Source organism: Hippoglossus hippoglossus, chromosome 6, assembly GCF_009819705.1.
Source record: "Hippoglossus hippoglossus isolate fHipHip1 chromosome 6, fHipHip1.pri, whole genome shotgun sequence".
NCBI lineage: Eukaryota > Metazoa > Chordata > Actinopteri > Pleuronectiformes > Pleuronectidae > Hippoglossus > Hippoglossus hippoglossus.
The window spans coordinates 14,771,014-14,787,634 of NC_047156.1; the positions used below are offsets into that span (position 1 = coordinate 14,771,014).

General features: G+C 41.9%; 1 protein-coding gene across 6 annotated transcripts in view; it reads right to left on the minus strand.

Moving 5' to 3' along the window:
* Window positions 1-16,158, minus strand: part of megf11 (multiple EGF-like-domains 11) — a 78,387-nt gene extending 62,229 nt beyond the window's left edge. For all 6 annotated transcript variants that reach the window (XM_034588659.1, XM_034588657.1, XM_034588656.1 and 3 more), the window contains exon 1: window positions 15,913-16,158. The gene's annotated coding sequence lies outside the window, so the exon portion shown is untranslated. The remainder of the gene's footprint in view (window positions 1-15,912) is intronic.
* Between the last annotated feature and the right edge of the window lie 463 nt (window positions 16,159-16,621).

The following is a 16,621-nucleotide window of genomic DNA, read 5'->3' on the forward strand; positions in this document are numbered from 1 at the left end:
TTGCCCTCGCACGCATGCGTGCACACAAACTCATAAATTTCTTATGGGATCAAGAATCTCAACAGGGGTATAGTTCCCAAAACATGCTCTTGAAAGGCCAATTTACAGCCTCCACATCCGACCACACAGTTTTTATTCCATTTTCCAGTGTTGCCTCCTACCTCGTATCGACAGACACACTAAAGTTACCCACATGAATAAACGCCTACATTAACTCAAGAGGGGTTCATACAATGAACTCTGTTCACACTTCAAACACTACAAGTGGCTTGTCCACAATGTGACAAGATCGTGTTATCTGTACTCATTAACAAAGCCTACACAAGGGTTAGTGCAATGATAATGCAGGCGTGAAAAGAACATTGATGTGTTTATCATCACTCTCACGACACTGCTCTTAATGATTCCCCCAGAAGGTCAGAGGGCGGGTTTGAGATTCTTCTGACCCTCATTTGCTGTGAATGATGAATTAAGATGTAAACACAAGCACAACAAAATAATGCGCCTGTTTTTGTTCCTGGCCAAATAAATTATTCAACTTTTTTTTGTTGCATGTAAACTGTTGCTAAGGCCCAGCTCAATGGACAGAGACAATACTGGATAATTATTGAAGGTGGAATCATTATGTCTAATAGGGGGCTCAGATCAATCAGCTACAGATTGTTATCCGCCAATCTTCTGTCTAAATAGGACAAATAGTCTAAATAGGTCAAGGAGGTTATGTTTTCACCCTTGTTCTTCTGTTGGTCTATTTGTCAGCAGGAATACGCAAAAAACGACTGAACAGCTCTTGCAGTCTACGTCGCCTCGATGCGTAGTTCAATTTTTGGGGAGGTGCACATCAGGGTATGGCATAGGGCTCTGCGTAGGGTACACATCTATGTGTAGAGTACGGCGTAGCTTCGACAGAGAAGCATGAATTGACCTTAAGGGGAGAAGGAGAGCTGAGTTTAACAACCCAGTCACTCAGGTAACAAAGACAACATAGCAACAACAGCAACAACAGCAACACTGCAGCAAGGATGGAAAAAATCCAACACAAATATCAGCCAAAATAATGGAATTCATATTCCCCGCTCACAAGACGCAGGGTTCAGACAACTCATGTCCTACTTGGATCAATGCTACACTCTGCCAGGTCATTAATATTTCACTGATGTATGCCTGCTGCAATTATAACTGTGTATATACATGTCAACAGCTTTATTATGAAGGACAACATCAGAGCTTTACTCATCTTCTGAAGAAAACCGAAGAGACTGACCATGGTGTAAAAATTTCACAAGCCACTGGAAGAAGTCCAGTACAGATTTTCTGAAATTGAATCCAAGCACCTGTATACCATCAGACGACAGTACACGATCAGAAGGGAGTAAACTGATTCTGATTTCTGAAAATAAATACGGGGATCAGCATCAGCCGATACTGTTTCTAGCTATCTGTGATTCATAAATCCTGAGTGTATCACCCTTAATGTCTATTGCACTCATACTTTCTGTTTGATATGAACAACTGGACTTAAATTGACCAGTCTCCAGAGATGTGATCAAACAGCAAGCAAATACACTACACTGCACTATCACTACAACAAGCATGGCTTTATTAATAGAGAATAATTAATATTTGGATTAGTGGTTTAGATTCAGCAGATTGGGTAAGAAGCCTCTCCATTGTGACCCATTTTCACTCAACACCATCCACAGTAAAAGTTTGCTTTTGCATTTCGCTCATGCTCAACTAAAGTAATAATGAAGTTCCTAAAAGATGCAACAAAGCATTTTTGCTTAATTTACAACCCTTCAGATTTGTGAATTTGGCTTTGACATGTGGGTTTTTAGTTTTATGTTTTTAACAGAAGCTCCAAGAGACAAGTGAACATTTTTTCCCAGGATAAATATGGATTCAAACTATAGTGTCCTGGGTACAAGTCCTGTCTTTGACCCATTCATGCAACACAACCTGCCCAAGACAAAAAAAATGTCCACTTGCCTCTCAGGGCTTCCATACTCTATTTGTAATAAATAGAAAATAATTTGCATACTGTGTTTACTTCTAGAACCATCGTAATCTACATATCCTGTGGAGGCAACATTCATTTATCGTCTAATGACATCAAAAGTGCAACAAAACTGCTACTGTTACAAAACTGTGAAATCAAATCTTCTGTCCAGGTTGTCACTGATGTGTCATCAGGTGTAAATCATGTTCACGAATGAGGTAATGTATTCAAGTATTTTTTAATTTATGCAGCAAACACAATACATAATCATGATCTATTACCAGTGCACAATACAAGCAGTGGAAGGTAAAAACAGCCAAATGGCCAACTGACTAAAAAGTGAGTCTGAATATCATTGGAAACATTTTGGATAAAGCAAGTACACAAGTCAACAAAATATATAACACAGGTCTGTTAGCCCCGTTAGATCTGGTCACAATCTATGTCCACTGAGAGATTTGTATTGAGCCTTTATAAACCTGATATAGTTATTTTTTTCCCTGACAGAACAGATTAGTCATTTCCTGCCATGTGGATTTCATTTGATATTTTTATAGACAAAAATAATCCATTTGGTGGACTGGGTGAACTTCTGTTCATTGTTGATTCTGCATACAAACATGCATGAACAAAAGAGCCCTGCATAAGACAGATAAGTCAGATCGATATGACACTCCTCACTTGGGGCTCTCCTGTATGCCTCCTCCCTGCATCTGCTGACATCCGAGAAAACAGTTTGTTTCTGTTTCCACTTCAAACATGTTCACTTTGCACCGAGCGAAAAATCCTCCAGAGATCGTATTCCCCCTAAATGAATTTCTCTCCTGGTCCTTTGATTACTGCAACTACGAAACCCTCTCAATAGATGTGCTGCTGCATCTGATCGTGCCGACAAACTGCTGAAATAGCAACATCTTTTAGGCCACTGATGGAGACACAACTGAAAAGTACAAGAAGCACCCTGCAGAGTTCAGGTGTGTGGTGTAGCACATGCGAGGATAAGGACTTCTGACTCTTGACATGAGCGCAGCCTGGTTAACATCGGACAACTGCCTGCAGAAACATTGACACTGATGAGACAGAGCCACCTATGTCCCCTGTGCTGCCTATCAGCAGAGACATCTGCATGATTAAAGCCACAAGCCTTTAGTGTGTGACTTATTAAAGCGCGATGCAATTAACCACCCCGTCCCCTGGCTGAACAGCTCATGCACTCTCCCGTGAATGATGCTCAGCAGGCATGACTGACTGGCACAAGTCAGAAGCTCACCTCCCATCGATATATCCCTGCTGCTTCTTGGGCTCATTTTATCCTTCTTTGTGCTCATTCATCACAATGCGTAGTTTTAAGTCTTGCTCGTGTTCATTTACATGTACATAATGGGAAGCAGTCAACAGAAACGTTGCTTGGTATTGCAATCTTGTCTGGAGCAGCAGAGAGAATGCCTGATCAGTTGTGGGCTTCTGCGTGTAACATGCCTTTGCGCAATCAGCCCATTACCCCTCTTCTAAATTCAAGCTGAGGGCTCATATACAATTTTTATGAGAAGTCTTCCGGCCACTCAATCTACTTTGTAATCACTACTGAAGGATTCCTGGAGCAACCTAATTTGGAGTGATCTAAAGGTTACAGGTGTAACCACGCAGCACAGAGTGCCAATGAGATAAGCCCTACCACTGGCCATCCCTGTCTGCTGCTGGAGGCTATGAGTCATTAAGAGTCAGGCCTCATTAGAGAGGTCATGATGTGCTGCATCATAGACACCATCTCCGCTGGTTTCAGCCAAATGCCTTAGTATCAGATGTGTTAGAGCCCAGGAGGGGAAGACATGCTGTGGGGGGGCGTGCAGGGCAACAAAACAGCACCATAGTAAAAGCTAAATCCTGATTCATTGAATTCTCGGCCAAATGTTTCAACCATGAATAGTGAAGTACTATACTTCAGTAAAATCAAGATTTACTGATATACTATAGTTCCAGTATAGTTTCAGAAGTATCTGAATATTTATATCCCTGCTGACTGTGCTGAAAACGCCCATTAAGCTTTTAAAGTCCTGTGCTATTTTTACCTTGCCAATATTTGGTACCTTTTTTTATCCAGCACAAAATATGATCCGAAAATAAATTCTTCACATTTCACATAGTATATCAACAAATTGGACCCAAAACCCACAAGACCAATCACATGATTTCATCACACCGGTGTGATTTCAGACTCTTTACAGCAACATTGTCCCTCATCAGTGTTTATGTCTTTATTTCCTCTGATTTCTTGTTTTATTCCTCTCTTCACACACATGACTTTTAAAGGGACCCCACACTCGAGTCGGCATCAAGTGGATTGAAGTCGTAAAGCCCGAGAGGGTATTTGACGTGCATTATGGGAATTGCAGTAATAATGACAGCATGAAGTGCAGCCAAGGCAGCGATGTCTTACACCTGATCTCAGTAAAACTCTACTGGTGGGTACTTTACTTTTTATTACACCTCAGTGTTTAGGAATACTGTTTTCACAGGACACTGCTGAGGATGAACTTCACTCCCAGACTGGACACTCTGTGACCATAATTCTACTTAGGTACAGTTATGGACTTGAGTAGCTGAACTCATTTGTGAGCTGAACTCATTTGTGGGTTGAACTGCAGGATACAGGACGGCCAGGGTTCAGATTATTTTATAGAGGACAGGAGGAATATTCCATCCTGCTAGAGCCAAGGGCTATTTTTTCTTTTGCATATGATTTTCCGAGCTGAGAGGGAAAACGGACAGGAAAGACAGAAGACAGATCTGCAATATTCATATTATTAACATGTACCTGTACAACGTCCATACGTATGCAGTTCATCACTTTCCCAAGAAAAAGTGCTGAACTATTAAACCACCTCACCACAGAGTGTAACTGATACTGTGCTGTGTTACAGAATAAAAGACCAACAAGTGTGAGTATTGTAGGTGTGAACTTTATCAAAACAGATTCTAATTTGATTGATTGAACATTCACTTTATCAGTCTTAGTCAGATCAACCTGATTTGTGCCTTTAATTGACTCTTGGCCGTCTTTCTGATTAAGGTGGAGATACTGATTGTAAAAATAACACATTTTTCATCACAAGGAAATTAAATCAATGGGCAGAAAATTAACTGGGTATTACTTTTTAAATTGACTGTTGCATGAATGTGCAATATATAACTTTGGCTGCTTGGGCTCTCAATCACAACGATAAAAAAAGAACTCGTTTGATGATGTTGTGAAGCAGAGTGGGAGTAGTTGTCTTCATCACCTTTGCTGACGAAAATCTACCTGACACTACTCAGGCATAAATCATGTTCACGGATGAGGTAATGTGTTTTATTCACGTTATGCAGCAAACCTCAATGAAATATCATGATCAATTACAAGTGAGTCATTTTACGTGTGTTTTATACATTGTTAGCCCACAAAGTTATCGCAGAGATGAACAACGTCTAAAGCAGGTAAAGCAGATTTTACGCAATTAAAAGGCGACACAAATTAAAATTCCCATTACATTGAATAAAGCTGTCGATTTCCCTGGGTTTGAATATTGTTAGAAACATTTAAAGTCAATACAATATATTACATTGGTAGATAAAAAGTCATTTTTAAACATTTTAATAAAGAGTATAATACATCTTCTCAAGTGAGAAATTGAACAATCTGAAAACATCTTAGGCTTCAGGAAATAATTTACTGATAGTTAAAATAATCATGATTACAAGCATTTGAAATTGACCAGCAATGCTACTCTAAAATTATTTAGCGAAGTAAAATTCTCATGTGTTCCGTCTTCAAACCTCATCATCTTGTTTGCAGTGTATTTTGGGTAACCATCATAACCATGGTGTTTCAAGTCACTCTTCCAACCATTGATTAACTTATAACCATCCGACCCTCGGGCGACGGCTCTGCTGAAGTGATCAGACATCACAGATTTAAAACCTGTTGTTCTGCAGCTGCTGCACTGGACCATCCAAGAAGTTTTCTCATGAAACTATAAACACACCAGCAACTATGCCTATGATTTCCACCTGGAGACCGAGGCACCTGGGAAAATGCTTTGCGTCGTTTAACAGGAGCTTAATTCTGGCCACATGGTTTATTCATGTGGCGACTGCTGATATCACGACTCTCATAAATCACGCAGTGCGGCATGCTGGACGTCCATGCGCTCGGGCAGGGCTCACTAATCTCAACACCATCTTTCATCTGAATAACCTTGCCTTACCGCGGGGCAGGCCAACACCAGACACAGGCCATTGGAGGGAGACTCTCCTTGTACTTTTATTTCTTTCATTCTGGGCACAAAGACTTTTCTGCAGCCTCCGTCAGGGCAGACAAACACTGTCCCGCACGCTACCAGTCAGGAGTCTGCCCACTCGCAACCGAAGGCAATAATGAGAAAATGCTTCACGGACATCAGAGGAACTAATCTAGTCTAACATTAGCTTTATGAATGTAGAATCAGACACACGAGGGAGCAGAGCAGCAGAGCCAGGCGAGCCATCTGTTCAGAAGTGGTTCAAAGAAACAGCAGAACATTTGATTCAATGTGAGTAAGCATGATCATCAAATATAGATAATGGAATAGAGCATATAGAAACTTTGCCCTGAATTTAAATGTGTTTTCTTTCCCAATTGTCATGCATAATCATTGTTTCTGTAATTAATTGGATTTGGGTTCTGATTCACAAAGCAGCCACAGAATGTACAATCAAAAGCATGTCACCAATTACCAGCTTCAGGCCTGCATTTACTGTAGGGAAACTAATTAGAGAAACAACACCACTTAATGAACCAAAATAATAATGTGCCTGATGTCACAGCGCTCTGCCTGCTGCTTAGAATAGCCACCATGTTTCACCCCATGGTTCTAATAACAAACCCTGGGCATCATATCGACAGCCAAATGTGTTGCGGTGCCCTCTGAGCTACGTCTGTCCTCTCAGCCCCGGCCCCCTGCCGCCGCCAGTCGGAAGCGCCGCTCAGGCTCCTTCCTCGCACCACTAAGGATCTCCCTCCCAGCACAGACAATTAACTGCCCTGTGACTGATTGCGAGTAATGAGAGCTGCTGGAGAACAGTTGGACATCTTAGGACAAATTAATGTGCGAATATTAGCCTGTTGAACCTTCTGCTCTCTCCCACCAGGATCATTTTTAGAGGAGAACAGAACTGAACCACTCTATATTTATACGCAGCTCTCTGGTCAAGGAAGAGCAATCACAATTATTATGCATAATAAGCAGGTAGGATGGTTATCACTGCAGTTCATAAAGTTACAGCTTCTGCAGAGCTATAGGGCCGGACTCGGCGGAGGGGAAGGCGTGGACAGAAAAACAAATGGAAAAAAAGGTGGAGGGAAGAAGGCACTGAGAAGGCGAGTAGGAGCGCTATAGCGGAGCAGCTCACCATGAAATGCTGAAACAACAGCACGGCTGCCAGGGCAATTTTACACCCCAATAGTTTCACACCTCAGCCACCAACCGCTTCCAACTCTGAACCTTGTGTCTTCTTTGTGTCTTAATTTATTTTGTGTCAATGTCCAAGATGTGAGAAGCCAAGCAGTGAGAAACCCGTCCCAAATGTCGCCGAGTAAGCGGCGTGTGAAGCAGACGAGGAGCAAGCAAAGAAGAGAGAAGCCCACCGCGCCTGGATACACCTCGCTCTCCGTGCAGACAATCTCTGAGGTCTGAACCACACATTCACCTGACACCGCACGGGAAAACTGATACGTCTTCCTGTATCAATACATTCGTGTAAAAATACTCCATTACTAGTGTAATTAATAGAAAATCATAGCCAACTTATGTAAAAGTAAAAGTAAATAGACACATAAAAATGTACTGAAGTAAAAACAGTTTATGTGGTAAAATGTCTCCATGTGACTGATTACATTATTACATTGATTATTGTAGATGGCATAATTAGAGCAGCATTTTACTGTTGTAGCTGATCGAAGTGTCGTTAATGTTAATTACCTTTTATGCGCAGTTTAGTTATAGGGGTCAAGGCGACTTCCAAAGGGTTTAAAGATTTGATGAGCAATGGCAAAGAAATTTTAAACCTTTTTTCCAATCTTTGTTGTTTTGTAAATAAGATAATTCAAACAACTATTGAAATTTAAACCCATATGACACGGACGCTGGAAGTCAGTCAGAGTTGGGGATCCTGAGAGAGTCTTGACATCAAAGTAAATGAGGTACAACATTTGTGATTTTTGTATTAATTGAAAGGCCAACAACATTTTACCTTACAACACCTGCCGACGTTGGAAACATGATAAGGATTCATATTATTCACAGCAGACAATGTTTTATGGGATCACAGACCAAAAAGGTATAGGAACCAACTGTTTCGTCTTTAACGTGTTGCATTTTCTAACCTCATCATGTATTTAATTTATTTGGAATTTTCACATTGGGCAGTCAGATATGGTAAAAAGATGATGGAGTCAAAAGTATAATATTTACCTCTGAATCTGCTAATTCATAGAAAGAAGAAGCTGTGGGATGTCTCACACGAACAATGTGTGTGATTTGTATATTTCTCTTAAACTAACCCATTAAAATAAAGTATAAAGTCTACACCAGCAGCTACAATATCTCTAACATCCCTCTGCAGATCAGTGGTGTAGCCCCTCTGCTAGCATGGCACATTAACCTTGTGGATCGCTAGTCAATGACTGAGAGAGGAATGATGTACCACCATGATTATTAAATCTGAAAATATGCTCCCGCCGCATGTTAAGCCCGGCTGTCGTGCAACCAGGTGATCTCAATTTGGTGAAATGAGAGCTCCATCAGCCGGATTTGCATTAAAGATGTATGCCCAACTTTTGCCACCATGACCTTTTAAACGTCCTTGAATCCACTTGAGCGAAATATGCCTACTTCGACTGAATGCATTAAAAAAATGAACAAAAGAGTGGAGTGTTCGTGTGTGTGTGTGTGTGTGTGTGTGTGTGTGTGTGTGTGTGTGTGTGTGTGTGTGTGTGTGTGTGTGTGTGTGTGTGTGTGTGTGTGTGTGCGTGTGTGTGTGTGTGCGTGTGGCTCTGTCCGACCTGCCCGATTAATACAAAAAAGAAAATGATGTGACAGACTGAAATGAAGCCAAATTATAAAACCCAACATGCATTTTGAAACATAGGAGAAGTCATTATGTGTTTGTTTGTACCATCATTAGGACACAGAATATATCAGCTGCAGGGCGACAGCAACAATGTGCTGAAGTGAATTCTTTATAAATCATCTGCTTCATTAGAGGTTCACATTGTTAAAAGTCGTCTGCAATTCTCTGTAGTTTGTAAAACTAGCATTTAATTGTGTCATATATCAAAATAGGGTAAATATCACAATGCAATCCAACATGAATTGCAAAATAAATAAAATATACAGTGGAATTATGAGCCAACAAACAACATGTACTTTAAACCTGTTGAGAGTTCAGGTTGTTTGAGTACAACTGAAACTAGAGTGGCACTCGAGTTCATTCCTCTGCCAAGGCCCAACAGTCTGTTTATGAAGAAACACTTCAATTCACTAGATCTGGATTTTTTACCAAATTAAACACACTCACTAAACATGCCTGATTTTCATTAAGTTCCATTAACTGAGAAATAACAGAAAATGTGGTTAAATGTTCAAGGAAGTGAAGGAAAAAAAATCCACCCCCTGATGCGGATGCTGACAGACATGTAACGGCTTTTTCCCTGACCTCTACGATATCCTCCCATCAAGTTTCATGGTAACCTCTCCAGTAGTCTTTGCATAATCTTGCACACTAACAGACAAACAAGTGGTAGGGATAAAAAGATAACCTCCTTCGTGGAGGTGCAGGATATCCGTCATGTCAGTCCTGCTTTCTTTCTATGGCTTGAATAACATCGCAGTTATCTCTGCCATCTCAGCATATATATATATATACTGTGTTGTGCTCTGTATAAATGTACTGCAAACAAACCTTATCAAAATAAGAATTGCTTTAAAATAAAAGCTATATCTTCTCAACTTGCTCTCAACCTTCACTTGCTACTCTTTCAGCCTCAACTCCATTATTCTCTGCATCCTCCCATCCCTGTGCCAGGTAGCACAGCCTCATGCTGGAGCTGGGGGTGCCAACTATTTGTGCCTTGACCTTCTGCTCTCTGGACAGGTCTTAGTGTGAGAGCATCGGCTGCGAGGGGCCAAAGGATATGGGACTCTCGGCTGGCTGGTGCATTATGCATGAGTCGCCCCTGTTGAGTGGGCAGTTATTCAGCATCCAAATCCCAGATGTGGTTCAATCTGTGCTCCATTCACTGTCCTGACTGCTGCCTATTGATCACAATGTGCACGGGTGCTGAATAAGCGCATGGGGCTTTATGTTATAGGGCTCGAAGCACCTCACTGATAACACAAAGATCCATCACCCAGACGCTGGAAACGGTCCAGAGGTTTGCTCGCCAGAACTGATCGGACGTGCTGACAGGAGATGCATCTACAACATTTACAACAGGCGCAGCGCAGCGTGTGACGGAGATGTGGCAGTAATGTGTGATGTGTCAGGTATAGCCATGCAACGTGTTCATGGCTTTCTGTGTGCGAATCAAATTACACTTCCGCAGAAATCTGCTGAAATGTGATTATATTTATACTCGCCCATGTACACACACAATGAGCCTGACGCATACACACACATATCGGGAAACAGACAGTGAAAGAAATACTACGATGAGGTCCCTCTCTGAAAAAGGTGCCAGAGGCGAGGTATCACATTAACAGCCATCATACTATTAACAGACAGTTGAACACAGTGAATCGTTTGTCCACTTTAATCATCGGTCACATAAATAGGCAGCTGAGGGTGGCACGCCCGCGACTTCCATCCCATCTGCATTTGTCAGGAGGATCATCCTTCGACATCGGCCATGTTGCAGAGGAAATGTGAATAATAATTAACATGTCAGCTAAACCTTGTGTGATATACAGGACTCACGGTTCTAACACCAACGTACCAATCTCAAGGGGGATCATGTTCAGGTCAGCATTTCATATAAAGATCAGTGTTGAAGTTTTCCAGGTTAATTTGACCTTTCAACGCTCACACAAGAGGTCTCTCTTGTTAGCAGATCACACTTCTGATTGAATATGGTTTCAAACTGAGGAAACAATCTGAGGAGTAGGACCCATGCAAAGTTGACACCATTGGAAGCAGTTTAAATAGAAAAAAGGGATTTGTTGGGATTTTGATATATCAATTATTAAAATTGGCCTCATTCTTTGATCAATGAATTATCTGTGACGTAACATTTCATGGGACTCTTATGAAATAAATCACGTTGGCTTGAGCAGATTTTCTCCAACATTTTGAAAGACTTTAAGAGCTTCCAAGTACCTTTTCAAGCTGTCAAATTAACATTAAATATAAAATGTCTGCATGTTTCTCAGATGACCGTATTTCAGCCTCAGTCCTCAGAAGAAAAGGTTCGTCAAGATTTAAGATGCTCACTGAATGTCTTTGGTTTCGCTACAGTGCAAATAAGTGGTTAAATCCTTTTCAAAATCCACTGGAACAAAAGTCAGTTCAACTCCCCGGCAGACGGCAGTGAGTAAACTGTGCGTACAAAAGCCTCTACCTGAGATGGAGAGCGGATTTTTGCTGTCTAAGGCATAATGATGAGTAATAGCCTTATCAACAAAGCACAACACATCCCAACACGCTGATACCTTATCACCGCTCATCTCTACGGCTCATGTGTTTCCTGTATCTCCGCTGGAAAAATGTGTCCTGTGGTTCCCTGCGCTGTAACCGACAGCCTAGTCATGTCAAAAGAATCAGGCTTTACGTCCTTTCACGAGACAAGGAAGGGGGGAGAAAAGTGTCAGGTGAAAGCAGATGCATCAGCGGTATTTGCAAAAAGTCACCAGTTTCCCACAAGGGACATGCTTGTCATTAAAACAAACAAGAAAAGAACTGATGAGTGCATTAATCAGAGCGCGGCGGAGCATTGGTGGTGGTGAGCTGGTCTGCGGCGTTTCTCCCCAGGAGTGGTTACACCTGAGGAAGGGGAGGGGATGGGATGGGATGGAGGGGATGGGATTAACGCAGCTCCACGCCAGAGCCCCTGTATCTGAAATCTGCCTGAGCTCATCGTTTCTGCTCCTTCGCTAAGAGGCTGTGGCTGGAGGCTCAGGCAATCTATTCCCCCCGCAGACTGTTGGCTGACCAACGTCAATGCCGTGCATTGTCGAATTATTAATTAAATGCACGCAAGCATAATCAGGTGCAGACATTTCCGGACCTTTGGGACAGCTGACGTAGAATTAAAGCTGAATCTAAATTGCAGATTCCCTCTTACTTTTCCAATGTCAGCTAGCCGTGCTGTTTTTGGAGTAAAATCTTGCACCGTTAAAAAATTTAGCTTTATCACTTTGCAGTTGTCTTGTTGTGATTCAAAACACGCACGGCCACGACTTTTCTCAACAATCCAGACACAAAAAGGGCTGAAACAGATGTCTGCAGGTTAACGTCAGATTATACAGTAAAGACTGCAGCATAAATATTCTAACATAGACAGGCAGGAGAAAAGGTGTGTGTGGTGCTGGGTTACATTGTTTTCATTCCCTCTCCATAGCCCTGCAAAATGTAAATGCCATAGCTTTAAAAAGTAAAGCAAAGTCCAGGTCCCGCCGCCGTATATTTCATTAACTTTTGTTAATGTAGCTGCTGTGGCTCCAGGGTATTTGCTCAATGCTGAATGCACTTTTGCTGAAATAATAAGATCTATCAGTCAGCGCGAAGCAAAAACAGCTTAATTTGCAGAATAAAGGTCATTGGAGCCGTTACTTTTGTTGGGTTTAAATGGAGAATAGCGTAAAAACGAAAAACTCCAGGAGAAACTCTGCCTCGGAATATTACAGTAGACATGACGGCTTCACTTGTACTTCTCAAAATTAGTGTCAAGCTTATAATGCTGAGCTGACGATTAAGATTTGCCCTTGTGAACTGGATCCAACCCACTTATTATCCTACAACACACTGACAGTAGTGTATATACCAGTCCCCTGCTGCATGGAGACTATACTCACACACACAGCCAACAACATGTCTGAACTGTGGAGAAAACCACCTTGTGCAGCTGAAAAGTGTTTTAAAATGTTTTAATTCACATGTGATTAAGAGAGTATTGAGCCTGCATGGGTCAAAACCAGGAACTGATCAAGAGTTAATTACATTTATTGAATAATTAAAGAATGAATTAGTGCCTCGTCTGAATCAAACAGATATGTAAATCATACGTACCATTTTCTTTCATTAGGTCTAATTTACACAGTGAATGGTTTTGTAAAATCAAATTCATGCCATGGAAAGCAATTTCTCCTTGCTTGCCGATAGAATGTGTCCTTGCGAAGTGAGAAACCCGTCAGCCTTCCACAGCCACACACTTTCATTAATCAGCACTAATTAAACGTATTGATTGGGCCAAACATCAGGATTTCCAGTTGAAAGGGTTTACTAGACTGTAAAGTGCAAACACACACAAAAAAAGCCTTGAATACATGAGCCACTTATGTGTCCTTGAAGGATCGGGAAAACGAGACAAAGATGTGTCTGCTCACTTCTCATTATACAATGTCTGATTTCATGGCGTCTCAGTGTCTCAATGGAAATGTCGTCCTCGTCTTTACCGAGAGCTGAAGCCACTGAAGCTAAACCCATCGAGTGTTAGACTGTTTTCTGGGAGCTTGACCTCTCACAAAGATTTTATGAAACCGCTTGAACCATCCTAAGCCCCGGAGGAACATAACAACAACAGCCTATAGATCATATGTTTTAATGAACAGCCACGTTACTAGAAGGGGGAATAGCTTTAAAGCTCACTGAACATGTTACAGTACTTCTAAGTGCATAATATATTATATCCCAACAGACTAAAACTACTCTAACTGCAACTTCTATACAAATTTATGTCTGTTCATTTTTTGCATTATAGTAAATAAACCTTGTGTGCATAATATCAGGACGAGATTGCTTCCTGAGCTCGGATGCTGTTCAAAGAACACTATGGAATTACAAACTTAAGGATATAGAGTTCATCAGACAGAGAAGAATACGAAAATTATCTTATTTCTTACGCTTTATAAAACATAAAAAAAAAAACTCACTGGATTGGCTGAAAAAAATGCAAAAAACAAGGTGGATATTTGGATTTTGTAAACGTGGAAGTCACACGCAAAAGGAAAATGAATATTTGAAAGACTACTCTGAGGGGCCATAAGGGTCCGGAGTCACAGCTGGCTTTGTTTATCACTTCATTGCATTTAAACTGCTCTCATTGTGCAACTGCTCATCCTCCTTCTTAATATGAAGCACCCTGTAATTGTGAGTTAAATGCGAGTTTGCATGATGAGCATAATTTATCTATTAATTCAAACAGGCTGGCATTTGTGTCGCTGTCTAAAGGAGAAAAGAATATAGGATGTCAACGCCGGGAGGTTATTGAGCGCAGTAAATATGTAGCCGTTATATACAGAGAAATAAAGTCATCAAACGGAAACACAAAGCAGATCGTAATGTTTGCAAACATGATGTCTCAGCACACTCTAAGTGTCAGTCTCAGGGTCAGAATTAAAGCTGCGCCGCTGTAGTGCCAAGGTGCATTTATAATAAATGACTCTATGACAAATTGCTATAATGCAGGGAACCCATGCAGCGCATCGGGCTACAATGTATGGCCAACACGGCCAAACAAGTAGTGTGTGTGTGTGTGTGTGTGTGTGTGTGTGTGTGTGTGTGTGTGTGTGTGTGTGTGTGTGTGTGTGTGTGTGCGTGTGTGTGTGTGTGTGTGTGTGTGTTCACTCCTAATGTTTCTGCCATTGATTTGATAAAAATCATTGATTTTACAAAAAGGGCCTCCTGGTCTGTTTATTATTCCACAAAGGAAATCAACAGCAGTAATGATTTCATTATAAAACCGTGGTGCAGATCTGCTCATTGACTAATAGACTAATTCAAGTTTTATCAGCTGCTGTAGCTTGCACTCTGTTGTCATCTAGTGGCACAGAGATGACACAACGACACAGGCAATGTGAATCCGTACTCCGGACTGAAGCAGAACTGCTGGATTCACTCATCACCCTCGATTTTGGAGGATAAAAAAAAAATATTATAAATCCTTGGGGAATAAAATCATCTTTCACAGGGGAAGACATCTGGACAGTGGGGTTGTGCAGGTGACAGTTCAACTGATGTTAAATTCAGTCATGTTTAAAATTGAGACTAGATATTAAAGATGGTGATCGGGGGGAAAAGCCATCAAAGTTATCGGAAGCGAGGAAACAATATCAGAAATGTGAGATGATGACAGTTAATTTGTATTTTAAACTTAAAGCCCACTGAAGCAGTTCGAACCAGCTCGTGCATCCTGCAACATCCCTCCGGATCATTATCATTCACAGCAAAACAAGGCTTGCGAATCATGTTTTCAGTAACTAATGGGCTAGTTTTCCAGGTGGAAAATGCAGCCTATGTAAAAAAAACACACACACACACAGACACACAAAGGTAGCAGCAGTAGATTATAGAACTCTCCGGCGTGATAGAGCCCTTTTCTTTTGGCACAGCGCGCACATTTCCCTGGGATAGACTCGCCAATAGCCTAATTAAATAGAAAGCACAATTTGTCACATCAGCCAGCAAACAGCAGCAGCTTCACACGAGCCACGAGACTGCGTCCTCCTCCGGACCCCGACATCCAACTTGTACTGCGGCCAGCACCACACAACAACAACACAACAACAACAACAACAACACAAAACACCCTGCACAGAGCTGTTTATCACCACACACACACACACAGACACACACACACACACAGACACACACAGTGTCCGTGGCCGCTGCGGGTCTGAACTCACCAGTGAGGAGAGAAGAGGTGTAAAGTTGTCGCCGAGAAAACAGAGACCCCAGCGGCTCCGGTTCGGTCCTCCATCGTTTCACCAGAACTCACACAGGTCACAGCAGCTGGAGTTTGTGCGCGAGTTCACACCGACATCATCTCTACTGACACACAGCGACGCACAGGGCAGTCAGGTGTGTGTGTGTGAGAGAGAGAGGGGGAGAGAGAGAGAGAGAGAGAGAGAGGGACCAGCCGCTGCTTCCTCCCTCTCCTCTCTTCCTCTTACTCCTCCTCCTCCTCCTCTTCCTCCTCTTCCTCCTCTTCTTCTTCTTCTTCTTCTCTGGCTGAAGCGCGGCCCACTTTAAACTCTGATGACGTCAAGGGCGCTGATGTTGATGCTGCCCCCCCCCCCCCCAATCACCCCCCACATCCCTGGACCGTGCACCCCTATACACACACACACAGATGTTTGTACTTCTATCTTAGTGAGGACACTCATTGACATAATGCATCCCCTAGCCCCTTACCCTAAACTTAACCATCCAAACTAAATGCCTTACCCTTACCCTAACCCTAACCTAACCCTCATTTTAACCCTAACCCTAAAAAAATGTCTTTACCCTCAATCTGCCCATTGAAAAAGTGAGGATTGGTCAAAATGTACTCACTCTGTAGGGTCTATGCTTGAAATGGTCCTCACAAAGATATAAGTACAGGAACACACACAC